This window comes from Nannospalax galili, unplaced genomic scaffold, assembly GCF_000622305.1.
Source record: "Nannospalax galili isolate Female #2095 unplaced genomic scaffold, S.galili_v1.0 scaffold831, whole genome shotgun sequence".
Classification (NCBI taxonomy): Eukaryota; Metazoa; Chordata; class Mammalia; order Rodentia; family Spalacidae; genus Nannospalax; species Nannospalax galili.
This window is the reverse complement of record NW_008329142.1, coordinates 933,440-950,999: the sequence shown is the minus strand read 5'-3', so window position 1 is coordinate 950,999 and position 17,560 is coordinate 933,440.

Genomic DNA, 17,560 nt, shown 5'->3' with positions numbered 1-17,560 from the left:
GTTTTTGCTACTAACACTGAAATTTTGGCACATGTGTCTCTATTGAATAAGATGGTTTGGGATGTTCTGTGTGATATACACACACCAAAAAAACCCAAAAATTTTTTTAAAAATTTATTATATTTGAGGAGGAAGCATGGAAATTTATGTCATGCTAAGTAGTAGAGGTGATAAACATTACCATTGAAATCTACCCCATGACTTTATAGACATACACAGGCACCAAGGATCCAAGTGCAACAGATTATGACTAGTAATAGATACATACAGATTAGAGATGCATGTGCCAGCATCTCAGTGTTAGTAGCGAAAACAATGAGTCTGCAAGGAAAAATATTTTCAAAAATGAAATGGAGATCTTTTTTAAAGTTTAAAACTCATTCAATTTTATGTCTTACGGGGCTTATACTGAGTTCAATATTATATAACTGTATTAATTCAACTGTGAACCTAGAAACTTACAGCCACGTGAAAGAGATGTACTCTTGTTGAAGCTGTAGTGAAAAGCTTCTAATCATGTAGTTATTAAAAATTTAAAAACTATATGATTAAAAAATAATAATTCTTCAAAGCATAAAAATTTTCTCCTTAATAATTAGTAGATGTGAAAAAATTACCATTAAAATCTACCTGATGACTTTATATCCATGCTCAGATGCCAAGGAGCTCAGAAAGTAACCCACTGTGACTAGTAATAATCAGATATATAGAGATTAGAAACACATGGGCAAACATTTTAATGTCAATTGCATTAAAATGAATTTTTCTGTATGAAACTATTTTAATAATGAAATGTAAATCTTTTTAAATGTTCAAACCTCCCCTTTTAATTTTGTGTCTTATAGGGTTTATACTGAGTACAATACTGTATAACTGTATTAATTCAACTGTAAACTTAAAAATTACAGCCAATTTTGAAAGAAAAAAAATTAAAAATACAGATGAAAAGCTGTACATAAAAATGATAATAAGTAAAAGTGAGTGGGAGAAGACCTCCTGACTGCCAGTGACTCATGTTCTGTGAAATCTTTCTGGAATGGTTTTGATTACTCAGTACCACCTGTCTTCTTTCACGCCATACTAACTGTCTACATAAGAGTAACATTCAAAACTTTGAGCCACACTGAAAAAAGTTTCACATCAACATAGGTAAATGAGAAAGATAGTGACAAACTCCCAAGAAACAGACAAAATAATTGATAGAAGGGGGACAAACTTCTGGCTTTGAAGTCTAATGCACAATCTTCCTAGGGCTCTTACACAATTCTCATTTGAAACTCAGGGATAATTGGAGGATTTAGAAAGCTTCAGATCAGAGGTCTAGATGCTGCATAATGGAGTGAAAAAATGATCTGCAAACTTGCTGCCATTTGGTCATGTCAAAATGTGCTGGATCGTAAAAAAGACCGAGCTTCATGGACCACGCTCTCATTGTTAACCACTGGTCCCTGTGCTCGCTGTCAGCACAAAAGCCTCACTGGCCAGCGGAAGGCTCTGTCCCCACACTTAATGCCTGTACAGCTGAGTCATCTTTTCTCCTCGTCTTTACTTCTCTGGAAAACCTAACTCAGTTCTTTGTTCACAGTGAAGTACTAATAATTGTTTCCTATACCACACATTTACTATGTCCTGTACCCAACTACGATTTCTCAGTTACTTAATGAAACAATATAATTTCTAGTTTCTATCAGAGAATTTTGCTAAGGTACCTCAATTATAAGGTTTCTGAATTTGGGTTCTGGAGATGATTTTAAGTTAATCAGGTACTGAATATTTTTTCTCATCCAGAATCAGAGACGTACCTTTCCACCCCCAATTATTAGAGCATTCTGAAACCCAGAAAGCCTAAAAAAGCCACAGACTTAGCACTTCATGATACTTAGGTTTTGGTGAAGAGAAATCTTCATGAATCAAAATTTTCCTGACAACGGTGACTATATTTTACTATGAGTTATTTGTCCCTTTCCCTGGATATTAAGATACCCCTCCTTTTAAAAGTGTATCACACATATCACATCACTGCCTCATGAAACTTGCCTCTGCGTAGGAAATAGGCAGTGCTTAACCAATGATATACCTGACTTCGTTCCAAGCCAAACAACACAGCCTTTTTATTTTTGCCCATGCTGCAGGCTATCTGTAAGTACTAGAGTGAATGTGCAATCAGGTAAGTAAATCCATATTACATATCTGTAATTTTCATCCAGTAGAAAGAAAATATTACATTACAAGCATCCATAATTACATTCAAATGTAATCAAATACCAAAGTTTAAGATCCTAAATCCTTTGAGTTATAAGATCTCTTTCTCTATACATTTAACCAGGCTTATAGCTGCAAAAAAGAAATTGAAATCATTCTCAAGGCATAAAAAAATGGAGATTGCCTCCTACTGTAATTGCCAGCCCCAGGCTCTAATTCTTTTATAGCGCTGTCGGCAGCAACAGACATTTATGGGCTAAGGCAGCAAAGCCCTGGACAGGGATGCATTTAAAATGTGTGTCTGTAGCTAGGAAAATAGCCCTCTGGAACTAAATAAAGTTTCCTTGGTTGGAGTGTTGGGTGAAAACCAATACTATAATAAACAGAAGTTATATATTTTTTCATCTCTGAATAAGGAACATGAGACCAGAGGGCTCTTACTTAGCATCAACGTTGAGGGAATCTGAATTAGAAGAAAGTTTTAAAAAGGAAGTTGATAGACATTATGAACAGAATTCAAGCTTTGAAATTTTCAAGTGTATTGTGTACAATAACTCTATTTATTTACCGTGGCTTGCTCTCTTTGTTCTTTTATTTTTTCCTGTTTTATTAAGGAGGGAACACAGAACCAATTGAAATAAAAGATTAGACTGTGAGGGTTGATGCTACCAATCAAAGCTGAGCCTATCTGTTGCAGTCTATGCCAGGCCAGAAAAAGGAAAACTTAGGTGTGCACAGATGTGGGGCACAGTGGATATTCTACACTGCTAGAAAACTAACAGGCCAAGAAAAAAAAAAAACAACAACTTTTTTTCCCAAATATTATGAATCAAGAGTTATATAATAATGTTATTCTCATGCTATGAGTTCTTGTTTTAAGTCACATCAAGTTATTCTGTCCCTTAAGAACAATGAAAAAGACTGTATTGATGTTCATGCATTCCTTCTCTTCCCTCTACTTGCTTGAGGTGTTTTAAGGAATCCATGTTAGCCCTGAAGCAAGATCCTGGAGAAATTGTAACTATAGTAAGGTGATTTCCATGAAGCACACATTTATTTATCCTCTAGAGGTTTCTAAATCCTAGAGCTGTGTGTGGCTGCTTGGAGTCTGACACATACTACTCTTTGCTAGGAAGAAAGAAATTGAGTTCAATGCTAATTGATTGACAGGAAACAAAGAGCAAATATCTTCAACACAAGGAAGCACAGCAATATTATCTAACCCCAAATAACAATTGAAATTAAGAATTGAAAGTGTGTTTAATAGCAAATTAGAGACAACAGAGACTAGCATGAGAAAATAAAACAGTAGAAAGTTTTGAGGATAAGGTCCAAAGGGAACCTGCATATACTGCTAGTGGGGATATAAATGAATCTAGCCACTACGGAAATCCGTGTGGAAGTTTCTCAAAAAAATGAGACTAGATCTCCACATGATCCAGCTATAGAAGTAAAACTATTGGAGAAGATAAAGAGGACTAAGAGGAGAGGGAGGGTGTGAGAGAAGGAAAGGCAGAGAGGGGCAAGAGGGAGGTATGCTAAACATGCAATATACACTTCCATAGGAACTTTAAAAACTTAAAAAAATAGAGAAATCACAAAATAATGAAAAAAATTGCCAGTCTAAAACACAGGAAAAAAAAGCACAGAAAGAAATCAGAGCGCACATGGAGCATGTGATAGAAGGTATTAAAATGTTGGAAGCACAGCTGAAAGAAAATTAAGCAATACCCCTCCAAAAACCAGAGAACTCATCAAAATGGTGAAATATTCAGTCAAAGAACAAAACTGAGAGAACTGTCCATTAGCTGACATACAAGAGAATTTAAAAATTTGGGTTTTGGGTGAAAATAAGTAATATTGAAGAAGAAAATGTTGTAAAACAGAAAAAAGCACAAGAGGGAAAGCATAGAAATTAGACCAATAATATATTCTTATTATAATTACATGCTTGAATTGTTAGTCATATAAGGGAAGGGTTTGTTTCAGTATCAATTTCCAAGCAATGCTGTCCTTGCTATTTTGCATATAAGAGTAAGTGATTATTTTCAATGAACTAAACATAAATTGTAGAGAAAGATGCAGTGTTTGCACCAACTGCATTTCAAATCATTCCTATCCATTTCTGACAGTCATTCACAGAGACAACAGACTGTCATGACAATAGTGCCACAGGTATATTCCTGTTATTGGTAGTAAAAAAATGTTGATTAGTCTTCATCTTTGGCTAATCTATTGCATAGACTCTGAACCAATCCAAATTACTGATGTAATACTTTATTTTCTTTCCCAAAGGGAGTGTTCATTGATTATGAGAGGTAGAATGCAAATTAAAAGTAATACTGATAAGAACGTTAGTAGATACCTGGAGTGTAAATCAAATTATTAAAATTGAAAGAATTATTTATTCTATATCATCAGTTATAAGTTCTTTCCCTTACTGTTGAGGAAATCAGGAACACTCAGAAAAGATAAGTAACATGGGATGGGTTGAACAGTTATTTGAGAAGAAATCAGAACACAGAAGTATCTTATTTCTGATTAAATGAATGTGTTCCTTCTGTGACTTCCATAACATTAGTGGCTTTGCTTTACACACTTAGAGTCCATATAGTCACTGTGCTGCTAATTTACTGAAGACATTGTTTGGAATAAGAGGCAATCTGGGGTCACATATACTTGAATGTTATATTAGAATTTTCCTTGTATAACCATTTGTCCAGACATTTCAGCACGGCTGGAAAACAATCCATGACATTTCCCCCTAGGATCTAGCCACTGTAGTCTATCTTTGCCTAAGCTCTTTCATCTCACTATGCATGAACAGTATAGGTAAATAATATTATTTATCAATATCATCTGAAGTCAGCACAATGTCTCTACACTTCTGCACCTAACTAGTGTTAAAGTGATAGTGCTACTAGCTACTAATGGAGTGCAATCATGCCATATATATTTAATTTATTAACTAAATTAGTAGCATATTAATTTATATTTATCCTTCAGAGCTAAAATTTTTAATTTTTTATATTCCCATAACTTGTGTAATAATATTCCTCTCCCATCTTAAAAAATCCAATGAAATATATGTTAGAGTCATGATCACTAAAGCACACTGAAACTATTCTTTGAAGGTTTACAGGAAGCCAACATAGTATCAATTATAACTTAAAAGATTACTCACTAATTGAATTCTTAGAAAAACATAGTTTTACCGTGGAGAGAGTACCACAGCGATTATAATAATCAAGTAATTGAAGTTACTATCACTACTGATAAGAGCCTAACATTACCCAGTTCCTGAGGTGGTACATAGGAATAACACTTCACTTTTGACGAATTCTTACCACAATCATTTAACCTCAATATAATCAAACTTTCAAACCTAACTTATGATTTACAGAAAATAGTGGGTCAGAACGTCTAGGTGATTCCAGCACAGGATGTAAGACAAATTCAGAAAGTGCAATTTTTGTAAGACTAACCTGGTTGCCCCAAAGATTCAATATCAATGGGAAATAAATACAAAGACTATCCTATAATAAAAGATTAACAGCCAAGTTTGAATATTGATGGCATTCTTATTTTTAAAAAATGAGCCTTCTTACATTTTAGAAATAATTGGAGGAATATTGACTGATTTTAAGTGATTTTAGAGACAAGTAACATTAACTTTTGTAAGTACATAGTAATATATAAAAATCTCTATCCTTGGAAATTGATGCTGAAATATTTAAGGATGATATTTCAATATGTCTTTATTTTTGGATGGTGTAGTGAAGAATTAATAAGACAGGAAAAAGCACGTCTTATTGAAAAAAATGGAAGGAATGAGGGAATGGATGGAGGAATGGAGAAAGGGAGAGAGGAGAGAAAAAGAAGAGAAAGGTGCAGGAGATTGGAAATGCAGAGAACAGAATGGTGACAGTGGCTATGAGCACGCATTGTATATTAAGTATTCTTTCATAAGATTTGAACGTTTGAATTTTTCCATAATGAAAATTTAAGAAAAATATCCTTATAAATCTGGGTTAGGAAAATAACTTCCGCTTGCAGAAAGACATTCCCCCTGTATAAGGACAGGAGGAAGAAAAGACCGACATGGAAATAAGTAACTAAATGACAGGGCAAACTTTATTCAGGAGAAAAACATGCAGGAGGGGTCTCTGGTAAGAGTTAGAGCTCAGAGTTGGCATCTTGTGACAGTGAGAACCCCTTGCATGAGGGAAGAAGTTTAAAATTTCCCCTTTTTATCCCTCAGTTGCCCAATGTTAGCGGTAACAAGGGAATAGTGAACTAAAGAATGTCAGGTGATAAACATCTCTCTTCTTAGGCCTTTTCTGCTGTAGGGAGGGCAAGAATCTAGAGAAACAAGTAACTGTAGTTCTGGAAGCCAAATTGCTATCATTTCTGAAACTGTCACACTTCATCCAAGTGTGCCCAAGCTAACACCTTGTGTATCAGGACAGATGGTATATTAAGGAAAACAAACTTGAAATCAAAATGAAGTCTGGTCCTCATAAAATTTCTTTCGAGTGGCCATGGTTGAGACAAACACCACAGACCTTCGGGTACTCAATAGACACAGAGCTGCAGCTCTTGGTCAGGGAGTATTAGGGCAGGGGAATGGGAAAGAAGAGAAAATTAGCTTTTATTCATTTCTGAATCTGCCCTATAAATTTGACACCAATGTCATCATTTCTTTTTAGTCTTAAGCTTTTAGAGTCTAATTTTTAGATTTTTTTTTTCTTTTACAGAGAGATGTTCTCTAGAGGAATTAGGAAAAAATTAGCATCCCTTCCTGCTAAAATTAGTACACTTTTATGAAATCGCCTGAAAATAAGTGTCTATTTTCTTACTTCAGAGCTGAAAATATTACACAAGGGAAATAATTATCTGACAAATCATTATTCTCTCTTAATTTTCTGTTACTAGAGTATTTTAGTCAGTACATACATAGGCTTTTAACTGGTTGATAAAATTACTCAGTTTTAGGAATTGAGGTCTATTGTAAATCTTAACTTTTGTTTTTCCAAGGGACATGCTCAGATGATTTTCAATCCCTAAGGGCCAAATTCAACCATCAGTTACCCATGCACGGCTCCCATAGACATCAATGACTCCCTTGACTACTATGGATGAAAGCCAAATTCCACTGAGGGTGTGTTCATGAAACTCTATTTGAAGTTGGAGGGGGGTCACATATATATCCTAGGGCAGAACTTGGCCCAAGGATTCTATACTAATCAATTGCTGTCTTAGCATGCAAAACAATGGAAAAACTATCACCACTACAAAAGGAAACCAAATGTTAATGACAACTCTCCAACAGAAATCTAGGAAAGACTTCTTAAAGAAATACAGAAACATTGTCACGCCATTGCTACACTGCTGGAGGCTGCAAACAATTAGAATTCATATAAAATATATGTTGTAATAAAAAATTTTCTTGGCTAATTCTCACACACATGTGGCCTGCACAGCCATTTCAAGTTTGGCCTTCCTTCTTTGTCAGCCTGACCACGATCCACTAATTCTTTTAAATGATGCTCATGTTTTTTATATAAACTTTAATGCAAGGTTTTGCAGCCTTCTCGTTTATTTTCCAGTTAGTTCCACAATATTGGATACTTCTTAGAAGAATGAATCAATCTGTAGTAATTACTCCATTAAGGAGAAATATAATAATAATTATTTTTATCTATAGCTGTCATATCTTTCAGAGGCCTTCCTTGGGTGGATACATTTCCAACTAGATGTACTTTCTTTATTTGTATAAACAAAGAATGTGATTAAATTCTTTTTCCTATCTTAGCAATTGTTAGACTTTTTGTCATGCAATTACCACTAGTCCAAAATTCCTCACCACCAGCACACCACAGGCTCTGAAATTGTTCTTCCCAGTCATTAGTATCTCAAAGATAATGAGTATTCTGACCTGGTTATCACTGCAGATTAGTTTAAGCCTGCTGTGTTTATCAAGGTCTCTTCTCTTTGTGTCCCTTTTTCAGGAAGACCTCGAGCTTGACTTTTAGACTTTACCTGTCTCTTTCAACCTGATATCTTGGTCCAAAACAGCTAGGAAATAAACAAATTCCTCAAAAGAAATAAAAGTGAAGAATGTCAGTCTCTGTCACTTCTCTGAAATTTTGGCTTAAGGTTTGGCTGCCTAGGTAACCCTGAACTACAGGGTTGGCCTGAACTAAAATGTCTGAAATTCCACTTTCTACTTGGGGTCTCAGGTCACTGTTTGGGAACCACAAAGAATAAGAAAAATAAATGAAAACTGGATCTGCTTCGGGGACAATTCTCTTCCTTCAGGCTCAGCCCCTCAATGAGTTCTTCATGGTGTTATTTTTTACACCTTTCCAATTTTTTTCAGTGAGCAGGTTGTTTGGATATAAGCTACTCCTTCATATTTGAAAGTGTCTCTTTATCTTTTATCTAATTGTCTGCTAGTATCCTCAACTCTTTCTCCTTTGAAATAAAAAAAAAATGTAGTCTTGTTTTCTGGTCTCTTCAACCAGTCTCTTCACATCTTTCTTTGCTCTATACTGTCTGTTCTTTGACTTGTTCCATAGGTTTCAGTGCTACTTTTACCTCCATGTCTCTTTTACTAACACTAGTGGTATTGCATACAGTAATCAGCAATATAAAGATAATTGATGTACTGACCTAATACCACCCTACACATCTGTGTAGATCTAAGAACTTTATCAAACATAACTCACAGCTGCATATGATGCACTTTGATCTCATCTGTGCCACTGTAGTCTATTTTATTGTGCTTTGTAAAATGGTGCTTGCAATCAATCAAGTTGATATTAATGGTATTACTATAATTATTGTACAAAAACTATAATATCTTTAGGCTATGTTACTTGTCTGTTTTATTCATAGTTCATACCCACTGGACTCAGAATTATATAGTATGCATTGCAGATAATTAAAAATGTTTGGGTCCTGAGCAAACCTTGAAGATGTAGCCTACCCTATAGCATACCAGTCCTACCTAATCTGGTAAAGACAAGTTGCTAACTGAATCAGAGTCATTTAAGGTAATTTCAATTTATTTATTTATTATGAAATATGTTCTTGGGTTATTTTGATACAAATTTCTTACCATTTTGGCACTAAGAGTACCAGTATAGCGTGAGTTTTGATATTTATTTGTTGCATTTATTCAGTTCTAAGTGACATATAGTGAAATGCCATATGTGATGGGTTTTAACTGACTTGGAAACTTACAAAATCATCATCACAATCAAGATAATGCCCACTTCCAATTGCCCTAAACTTTCCTTGGGTCAATCTAGTCCATACCTCTGTCTTCTCTCATCTTCTACTAAAATCTTACTTGAATTCTAAGAGTTTGATTTCACTCAAATTTCTATATTGGAATAATTCACCATAAATATTTTGAAATTCATCCAGATTCTTCCATATGTAATAATTCATTCTTGTTTATTGTTGAGTATTCTATAACATGGATGTGACAATGTATCTACCTATTAACGAGTATGCCATTTCAAATTGGAACCATTACAGGTAAAGCAGCCATGTACATTTTTATTTAAGTTTTTGATCATATCCTTTTATTAAGAGAGAAGTACAAACATTGAATCTTGCAGATTTACATATAGCTTTTAAAGAAACTGGAAATGTTTCCTAAATTATATCTAAGGTTACAGTATCATTTTATATTCAAGTCAGTACCATCTGAGGACTTCAGTTCTTCAGTGTCTCCATTAACAAGTGTTTGGTCCTTTAATGTTAGCCACTCTAATGGGCTACAGATGTTTTCAATGTAAGTATTCTCTTCTATTATCTTCTATTATGTGGATTCTTATTCACTGGTGAAAAGCCTGGCTTCAATACTAGAGATTTGATTTTGTCCTGTTCCTCTCTAACCTTATAAAATTCAAAGAAATATTTAATATTTTAGAATCTTAGTATATACATATTTTATGGAGGGATATTTGTAATATCTAGAGAAACTGTAGACTATATAAAAATAATATTATATAGATATGAAGAGAGAAAGGAGGGAGAGAGAGAAAAATACGTCAATTTAAATCTATATTAGGTGAAAAGCTAATTCACCAAAGCTAGATGAGGTTGCTCACCCTTGTAATTCCAGCATCTGAGAAATTGAGACAGGAGGATGTTGTGAGTTCTATGTCACCTTCTCTATATAATGACTACTAGGCCAGCCAGGGTTACATAGCCTGAATTAAAGAGAAAAATAAATCCCAATTGATTAATATACTGCTCATATCCCTTTTTCCCATAGCTGACCTAAACCGTATTTTCACAATATGGTCTGTGTGAATCAAATTAAAGTAAGTCCTTATTGTCCCTCTCCTTCTTATCAGTTCTTTCTTTTCATTCTCCCAAAATTCAGTTGACTCTTGTTTAAGAGGTCTGGTCAGACTGTTATTAAAGGTTGGGTTGATATGTGTGAAAAACTTTTTGGAACATCATGCTTTCACTTTGAATGATACCTTCCTGTAAATAACTAAACAATAGTAATTTATTTTAGGAAGTTCTTATAATATATGTTTCTAAGAAGCAATAAAATTATAGAAGCATTAAAACTGAAAATATAAAGAAAATGTACAAGACTAAGAAAGGGTTATTAATTTGCATTTCCTCCTGAAAAGACTAAAATTAATTTATTTTATTGATCAAAGTTAAATGAAGTATTACAAATAATATGAGAAGAAAGGTCATAGTAAATGGCTAGCACAGCCTTATACCACAAATGTGAATAATTCTACAAGAACAGACAGATCATGGCAGCTCTGGTTAAGCTCAGTGCTTAGCAAATGCCGTTTGCTCTGGCAAATGAATTCTTTTTTGAGAAACAAAGTTTATAAAGGGACACAAACACTTGATTACCAATGACCCTCATTGGTTGTATCACCTTTTTTAAAATAAAGTCAACTTTCAAATAAGAGTAATACTCTAAGTAGCTTTCTTGATATTTTGTTACATACTTCCCATGTATAAACAAGATAATGTTTTTTTAAATTCCTCATTGACCTTTCACATAAAGAGTTACATTTAATAATATGTTCATAATATAATGTTGCCAATGAATATCTGTAGAACCAGGTTTCATTGATTAATAAGTCTTTCCCACAATCTTATCTATGTCTCCAAATACATAGATCTTTTAATTTGGCAAGCGAAGCAAGGATTTACAAATCAAAACCCCAAACTGCTCTATTTCCTTTCCTAATTGTCCCCCATCAGCACTGCTTTGCTTAAGGTTTATCCACACACACTATCTTCTAAAGTGTGAATTCAGTTCTGAAGGACAAATATTTGCCTAGGGCCCTGGAAGAATGCAAAAAAGTAGCATGTCTCCTGGAATCTAAGATAGCTCCTATCAGAAGATGCTCAGGTACCTGACCAAACAAGGAAAAGACACTGCAAATAAAATCACAGTGGAGTGAGTCATAGAGTGTCACTGGCTATAGTATGTGTCCTAAAGTCAAAGGTGGAAAATATATAGGAACATGTTAAATTAAAAATTAATGAAGTAGGATTAGGCTTCTGTGCCAAAGGCATTTTTTCTTTGTGAAGTTGGATGAGTTAGTTGACGATCTTGTGTCTCTGCTGCCTCATCTATAAGATGACGATAAGTGCTTCTCAGTAAAAGGGGCAAGAGGAGTGCATAAAACTATTTGCATTGTGCTTAGCATATGGTGAACTGATAATAATTTTAAGTGATATACTGATATTATTGTCAGAAAGCAGTAATATCAATATTGAGCTCAGATAGCCAAAATTAAAACAAAAATTCTATATTTAAAATAGAATTAATGTAATACAGGGATTGTGAAATAGTAGTTACATTAAGAAGTGAGGCAAGGAAGATACACAAGACTAAGAAGCTTTACCTGAGCTTGAACAAAGCGTTTACGTTTTTGAAGGCATAGTAGACAGAGAATGGGACAGTGAGGACATTGTGAGTAAAGTCACAAGGTGGGAGTAAGTGTGAGACCAAGATGGAGGCCAATAAAAGGAATTCCAGGTGTGATACTTGAGGGCTGAGTTTTATTCTTGGAGTTGTTCACCAATAGACATATCTCTCAAAAAGCCATTTTTCCTTTTTTCATTTAATTTATTTTACAGCGCTCTTTAAACTTAATTATTTTAATGGCCTCTCCTACTCCTAGAGTTTACTGTGCCCATACATGTGCAAGGAGGAGAAAAAGTAAAAATTTCTGAAGGTAAAGAAGTTTCACTGAAGAGAAATATTGAAGTTTGATGGCTTTTCAATAAGGTAGAAGAAACGTGATGCAATGTATTCCATTGTTCTCAGTATCATCACAGTATGTGAATATACACATGTATTTTGATAAGTAGGTAGTTGGATAGATGATAAATGATAGATATATAATAGATAGATTGATAATAAATGATAAATAATATGTAGATTGATGATAGATGATTGATATAGATAGATGACAGATTGATGAAGATAGATAATATATAGAATGATATATATTAGGTATATAGATTTATGATAGTTTATAGATAAATAAATGATAGATGACAGATAGATGGATGATAGACAGTTAATAGATGATAGAAAGTGATAGGGTTTTCTCTAAGATCTGTCCTTATATTTACAGAGAACTATGCCATACGCCACTCATCAAAGAAGCTTCTTTTTGCAGCAGATGGAGACTCTTACAGAGTTCTACAACTGGTCACATGCAGAGACTATGTGTTTGAGAGATGCCCAGCCCTAAGTGAAACATCTACAGTGGAATTTCTATACCTAAGGCTCAGGGAACAGAGCAAAGCAAAGGACAGAGAGAATACTAATACATCCCTCAATTCTCACCACCGAAACTTCCTCATATAACAGAGTGCAATGCACACAGAAGGCCACAACTGGTCAAGATATAGAGAATAAAAGACTGTAAAGTATGTTTACTTGGATAGGACACCCCTACCTACCCAGGCTCAAGGACCATTGTGGACGATGGAGGCAGAAAATTTGTAAGAGCCAGGGTTGGTGCACAAACATAAGGAAACAAAGGCTTTTGGCCTCTGGGAACGTGCTGATATGAACTTACAACAATGGTGACAGCATGCACAGACCCATGCCAACTCAGACAAAACACCAGCATAGAACTGGGGAAATAGGCAGCAGGTCCCAACCTTAGCCAAGGAGCTATTGGCAACTGATTACTGCTGGGTGAGGGAGACTAGATCTTTAATGGAGGGACTCTAGATAAGCTGATGAGACTCTACTGGATGAACTTGCACCAGGGGACATTTGGGTATAAATGCTTGACTGGATAAGCCTTAACATATATGACAGAATACATGAAATCCAGTGGGAGTTATGGGAGGTGTGCAGGTGGGGAGGGGCTCTAAATTTGATTAAGATCTATTATACGAATGCACAAAACTCAATAAAAATATAAATAAAAATTAAAAAAGAAAAGAGATCCCCAGGAGCAGAAACCTTACATATTTATGCACAAGCCAGGCAGAGAGAGAGAGAGCATGCAGGAGAAGGTGCCACCCTTATTTCAGATTGCAGCCTCCAGAACTGTAAGGAATATATTTCCACAACCAAGGTTGCTCAGTCTACAGTATTTTGCTATGGCAATTTTAGCAAACTAGGGCCTTTCTTCCCCTGAATTTACCTACACCCATAATCCAACTCCAGGTATATCTCTAGCATTTATAACTGACTCAGGCTTTCTTGGCCTTAAAAAAATATTCTATTTATTATTTTTATTTTATTTCTATGCGTGTATTTCCTGTGTGCAAGTAAGTGCACCTGTGTCATGCAATGCCCAAGGAGGACAGAAGAGGCTGTTGGATCCCCTGGAACTGGAGTTACAGACAGCTGTTTGCTGCCATATGGGTGCAGAGATTCGAACCCGGGTCTTCTGCAAGAACAACCAGTGTTCTTAACCACTGAGCCATCTCTCCAGCCTGCTTTCTTGGCCTTTTTAATTGGAGGAATATTTGAAGTAACTTTCAAGACTCAGAGAAACCTGTACAGACAATACCATACCTGAGTTTCCAATACATTAATCACCTGTAGAATTAATAATCCCGTAACAATTCTCTCCTACTCTTTTGAGTGACGAATAGTAGTTTGTATGCAGTTTTATTTTCACAATCTTCTTCACCTGTTTCTTTTGTGGAAGTGCACATCTCACAAAGGATACACTGGAATACAAGTCAGCAGCAGGTTATAGAAACATCTGCTTTGCCCTTTTGGATTTCAACTTCCTTTTTTTATACTATCCAAGTTCCTCTGAAAATCTTACCACAAATTTCAATTATACAATTTCGTACCTGGTACATTCTATGGTGGAACATATAAAAATAACTTTTCCCTTCATCATTGAAATCAAAAGTTAGTTTATAGACAAACTTCCATGGGAAAAAAAGGACAGATTGTTAAACACAGCTTAACTTTCTTAAATAAATCGTTCTTTCCTTTTTATAAGCTAGGCAAACATAATAAATTTCTACTGTGTGTCTGGCTGAAGTCAAAATAGGATTTTCTTTCTAAAAGTAGGCTCAAAAGGTTTAATTTAGATAAATGTTGCAAATTGACTTTAATTAGTGTCATTTACAACATATAATGTTTTAACAATGCTGACTAGAAAGCACAAGTAATCTGTAAAAACTACACTGGAAATCATGGCACACTTTAGTGCATATATATATATATAGTTGTATTTTCTGAAAAGGTAACTGTGCTACACAAATACTGGTCATTGATCAGATTTGAGATAAGCACACAGATGCCCCATTTCAACTGAAAAAGGAAAGGTTATTAGTCATCTTCAAAAATCACTTCATGTTTCTATCAAACTAAACAGAACTGTTAATAAAATACAGGGCATCAGAGAAAAAGTGTAAAGAAACAACAAATTTGTGCAAATAAAATGGTCTCCAGTGCAGTTCTAACCTAAAACACCCACACTGTGCAGCACCAGTAATAAAGATTGTGTCAAGGAAGCAGCTCAGGTACCATACAGATGACAGACTTCACTGGAATCAAAGCTGTTCTTAGTTTGGGTGGTATTGTTTTTTTGTTTTATTTTGTTTTTTTTTTTTTAACCATAAGGCATTTCTTTTTGCTTGATTTTTTTTTCCTTCTGAGTGTTCACTGGCATCACATTCCATGATGAGGGGAAGCCATGCTCCCTTCTCTCCCTCATGCAATTTCATTCCTATCAATTAGAAAAGGCCCCTTCTATGCCATTTCTTAGTAGAAAAGGGACTCAACCTTTTGAACACAGTTCTATGTGCTGCCATATGGAACTGATGACTAGCTAAATCATTGGGATTTTTTTTGGGGGGGTCTTATTTTTTGAGTCAATGTCTCCCTGTAGCCCCAGCTGACCATCCTGGCCTTGAAATACACCTGCTTCTGCCTCCCTAGTTCTGGGATTAAAGGCGTGTGCAACCATGCCTGGCCTAGCTAAATCATTGTTAATGACTTATGTGTTAGAGTCCATCACACCTGATGGTCTATCATGTGATAGTCAAGAATTTAAAAATGGAATTTTTATTTGTTTGGTTTTCTTGTTTGTTTTAAGAGAAGAGCATAACAAACAAAATCCTCTCTTGTGAAATCCTTGACATCTCCTGACCTCTAGAGTCTTAGAACTCTGCTGAATCACTGCTGGTAACATCTAGTCTATCTCAGACTTGAGTAATTGCTAATGGAGAAAGGCAGATTTTTCAAGAAAGCCAAACATTTTAGGTCTAATAATGGACTCTGTGAAAAACATATGGACTTATATTGGTGGCTCATGAAATTTCTAGGACAGTTTCTCAAGCAGGCTTGGAAAATGGGAAGGAGGAGAGAAACCTGGGCAGCCAAGCCTATGGCCAAGTTCATCACAGAGGATGCTGGCTTGACTACTTGTTCTTCCTACCCTAGGTGAGTCTAGCTGCTATAACCACTGAACCACCATGGACAGTCGTCACTGCTTTTAGCTCTCACTCAAACTGCTTCCATCTTGGCCTACGTAATCTGGTGCATATGAATTGGTCATGCTTTTTTGCAGAGAGAATCCAAATTGCATTGAGGGCCACAGTCTCACAAAACAGAAAATTCCCTAGAGGAAACTAAATACATTCAAGTAGTCCAGCACTGACAGCAATAAAAGTTAAATAAAATGCTGCATCCCACAGCATTCCCACACCCCCTCTCTGCTCCTATGTAGCTCCTATATTGCCATTCTAGCTACTTATCTTTAGCTTCATAAATTAGTGTCGTGTTTCAAGTGTTGTGGAAATTATTCATGGTATCATGTGTTTGTAGATTGTTGATTCTTTTGTTACATGAAGTTCAATTACATATGAATATATCAAAATCTGTTGCCATTTTGTCCAAGTTTATCACTACCTGTAACACACATGCACATATGTTCCTGCTAGACCTCTACCCGGGAACAGAAGTGAACTGTCTAGTGTATTTTTACTACATATTTGTACTCAAGGACAACACCCTAGATGTACACATTTTATCAGGTTACAATACAACACAAAAATAAAACTGTGAAGGAAGTGCAAAAAACAGTAAATGTGGTAAGGTGTGATAATTCACACTCTATTTTTTGTTAAACTCTGGGCTACAGAATAAAGGCAGACACCTTAGAGTGAGTTAAATTGATGCTTCTGTCCCTTTTCACCTTGGCAGCCCCACACCCTGCCTCTCCTTACCTTAGTTTTTTTGTTCTGTTTCCAACTGCAAGACCTTTATCATTCCGTCAATTATACCCCCTCTCACCAGTGCACTATTTTTTATTCCTCAGTTTATCCAAACAACGTATTTTAGCCAGACCTCCCCTTTGCAAGGCAGCTCTGTCTGTCTCTGTGAATATACGAATATTCCATCATAGTCTGGAAATTTCTCTATTATTTTACCAACCAGAATATATTATACTTACTTGTATATCTGTGAAGTCTTTGAGGACAGCAACTGTTTGATTCATTACCACAGTTCCAGGACTCAGCAGAAAACTAGCATAAAGTACAAAGTCAATAAATATTCATTGTATAAATGAATCAACTTAAATTCAGAAACCTGGGCTTTCATTCCAGGTCTGCTTCTTATTATCCTACTTGAGCTTTGGCAGGTTGCTTATCTTATGTGAGCCTCAGTTTTCTTACCTGCCAAGGAAAGAGACCATAATATCCATTCAGCAGACTAAAGTTTTTAAGATCAAATGAGACAATGTAATCACCTTATGTATATACCTTATAAATGCATGTATATAACAATAGATTTAAAATAGCATTGTTTTTTATCCTGCTTTTGGTATATTTGAAAATAGTTTGAATTGATATTTTA